The sequence below is a fragment of the Lynx canadensis genome, chromosome A2 (assembly GCF_007474595.2).
Source record: "Lynx canadensis isolate LIC74 chromosome A2, mLynCan4.pri.v2, whole genome shotgun sequence".
Classification (NCBI taxonomy): domain Eukaryota; kingdom Metazoa; phylum Chordata; class Mammalia; order Carnivora; family Felidae; genus Lynx; species Lynx canadensis.
Genome location: NC_044304.2, coordinates 138,824,591 through 138,828,108, shown reverse-complemented (window position 1 = coordinate 138,828,108; position 3,518 = coordinate 138,824,591). Strand labels below are relative to the sequence as shown.

General features: G+C 43.0%; 1 pseudogene; it reads right to left on the bottom strand.

The window, feature by feature from the left end:
• Positions 1–1,749: 1,749 nt before the first annotated feature.
• On the bottom strand, positions 1,750–2,215 carry LOC115500754 (annotated as a pseudogene).
• Between the last annotated feature and the right edge of the window lie 1,303 nt (positions 2,216–3,518).

Below are 3,518 nucleotides of genomic sequence, written 5' to 3'. Positions count from 1 at the left end.
ACCTAATTATTATTTCAAAGGAGTCAAAGAGCATAGCAAGGTCCATTTCTATTATTTTAGTATTAAAACTTGGTTTCCTGTAAGGACTTTATAAATTAAATGCACAAAATGGATGTTAGCAACTAAATTATCTTTAATCCCTGCAGCAAGATTTGCAGTAGTATGACTGTTTTCTGTTTCCTTAAATTGCAATGTTACTTTGTTTCTACAATGACATACTCCTCTTCTATGTGTGTAAGTAGCTCATGCATGGAAAGAATTACTTCATTGGAAAGATGATGATGTGTGTCCATTCTAGCTCCATCCCAGTTTCGGGGGGTGAGGTTCTAACCATTTATTAATAGGTGGCACACTGCCTCTCTTCTGCAATCACTGAAGCATCAGCCAGGCAGTATATCAATGGCATTTACCCCGCCAATCAGCAGATCTGAAACTAATCTTTATTAATGGATCTCTATCTCCTTGAGGCTGATATGATGGTGACTTGAGTGATTGGAAGAGATTCTACAGGGCAGATGCACTGCAAGGAACAAGAGCCAGGACTACGGGGCATAGGTGACCTCCTATGGTGGTGGGAGATTCTATAATCCCCTCCATGGCTATAACCATTGGCATCCTGCCAGGAAAGAAAAGCTACACTAGTTATCTGAACAGAGAAATCTAATACAAATAATTGTGAACTAGTAACAGGATATTAACTACCTACAGAGGCAAGGAGAACTCTCAAGATTACAGGAATAACCGATATAGGGAGTAGCTACCACAATACCCAGGAAGGAAATAACTGAGAAGAGAGCCCTATCCATGGTGGAGACTTTGACCTCATTGGAAACGGTGCCCATGTGGCCCACTAGATGGCAGAGAATTTTGCTGAACGGCCTCAGCATGGCCTGGCACCCAGGGTTCCACTCAATAATAAGCTGCCACTGGAGCATTAATTAGCCTCTTTGGAAAGTCAGCCAGGGCACCAGCAAGGACTGAAAACTTGCATGGAAGCCACTTACCGGGGTGATGGAGTTTTGCAAAAAAGCCACCCTCTGGGCACAAAAAAGTGCCCATGTAGCTTTCCAATAGGAAAGCCAAGCACGGAGTGCCTTCCTAACTCACTGGATGGCCACTGACTGGAGTGGTGGGAAGATTCACTGGGGAGGTGACTGCCACTTGCAGCTGCACACTGAAAGACACAGAAAAAACAAGCAAACAAAACCAAAAACACACCATATCCAGGACAAGAAGCACCCTGCCTCCTCATTGTTCCTCCAGGGCTCTCTATTTGCAACGCCAATAGTGCACTTGCTGGCAAAGAAGTATTTGCAAGTTTGAGTTTCAGTACCACAAAGCAGGGTGGAGAAGGGTGGGCTTGGGGCTCAGAGGCAATAGTTTAACAACTGGTGCAATAGCCAAGCCTGGAATATTGAAACTTGGTTTTATTAAAGGACGTTATGGAAACAACCTCCCTATTTTCTTGAACATTTATTCATTAGTTTATTAACTCAATCAAGAAATATTGATTGATCACTTACCATATGACAGGTACTATCTTACGGACCAAAGATAGAGCCATAAATGAAAAATGCGGTTCCTGGACTTGATCTCTGATGGCTGGTCTTCTCTCTAGGTTTTTTTAAATTTGTTTAGTTGTGGGGGTTTTTTGTTTTTGTTTCGTGGGTTTTTTTTTGTTTTTGTTTTTTGTTTTGGGGGTTTTTTGGTGAAAAAATGTATATTTAGATTTAGCCAGCTGGGCTTAGGTTAGATGATCCCAATTTTGCTGGCAACATCCAAAGCATCATAGTCGGGAGCCAGTTGAACATATGCTTTCTTTTCTCTATCATGCCTGATCAGGATGTTGACCTTGGCCACGTCAGTATTGTAGAGCTTCTTCACATCCTGTTTGATCTGGGGCTTGTTGGCCTTGGCATCCACAATGAACACAAGTGTGTTGTTGTCATCTATTTTCTTCCTGGTTGATTCAGTTGTCAGGGGGAACTTGATGATGGCATAGTGGTCAAGCTTGTTTCTCCTGGGGTGCTCTTTGAGGATATTTGTGCTGCCTGTGGAGAACTAGTGTCCTGGACTGCCAGAATGTAGGTGACCTGTGGATCTTCATTTTTTATAACTGAATGCCTTTCAGCACCCCTTTCTTGGCCTTCGAAGCCTTTGCTTTGGCTTTGGCTTTGGGAGGGGTAGGGGCTTCCTTATTTGTCTTCAGTGCCATCTTCGTGAAAGGGCTCCCTAGGGTTCCTAATTCTACCTCCAACTGGCTCAATATTCCTGTTGGTGTCTTGATCAGCCCCTTCCCCCTGGCTTTGCCCTGCTTTGTTCCCAAGATGCTTCTCAGCCCTTGATGGCTACCCCCCCCCAAAAAAAAACCCCCAAATAACACAGTATCAAAAACTATACTTCCTTCATTATTTAGTCAAATATGTTTATGTAAGAAACTAGAAATATGGTCAGGGTGCCTATGTGGCTTAATCAGTTAAGCATCAGACTCTTGATTTTGGCTCAGGTCATGATCTCACAGTTCGTGAGATTAAGCTCCCAGTTGGGCTCTGTGCTGAGCATGGAGCCTACTTAAGATATTCTCTCTCTCTCTCTCTCTCTCTCTCTCTCTCTCTCTCTCTCTCTCTCTCTCTCCCTCTCCCCCCTCTCTCTGACCTTCCCCCACGCCACCTCTAATGCTCTTTCTCTTAAAAAAAAAAAAAAGAGAGCGAGAGAAAAGAAAAGAAAAAGAAACTAGTAAGATGGTGATATCCTAAACTAGAACTTTGGCAATTAGAGATAGGAAATGAAGGAAAATGGGAAGGATGCATAGGAGGTAGAATAGACAACTCCTAGTGAACCCTTGAATGGAGGGGCTAAGCAAAATCTGGGTTTTCACCAAGAAAGAGTCTACTCAATTATCCTCTGGCTCAGCCTCCTCTGGAACCCACTCTGTGTTCTTGGGTAAAAGGCTTTTAAAAGACAATGAATAAAATCTAAATGTGCTTCCCCTCCATAACTTCAGTCAATATGAAAGGAGAGACATTGGTGGCAGTAGTCTCCAGGGACATAAATGCCATTCTTTGTGTTAAAAGTACAGCAGCACAATGGTGGTGCTTTTAGGATCCGCTGCACTAGATAAAGAGCCCTGGACCAGAGATTCTAGGAAAATTGGTAGTGTATTTAATGGGCATTGGTGAAGAATGGCCATGTTGATGTTTATCACACAAAGGAGCCTTAGAAACACATCCCACTGATGCCAATTTGTGTAAATAGAAGAGGATCTTACTGGAAGGAAACTTACAGTCAAATAGCAGAGCACATGTGATCCTTTCAGCCATCACGGTCCCATCTAGAGCTGTGCTTAAGCCAGGTATAATTGGATGAGCATCATGAGGAAGTCTTCTTGAGGGACCTACCCAGTCAAACGCTGCATATTTATAGGACTGGAATAGATCTGGACCAGTATGTTACAACAGAAGCTTTCTGACCCCAAAAAAGGGCTTGTTAGAAAAAGAAAGTCTCTGGAGTTCAGTAGC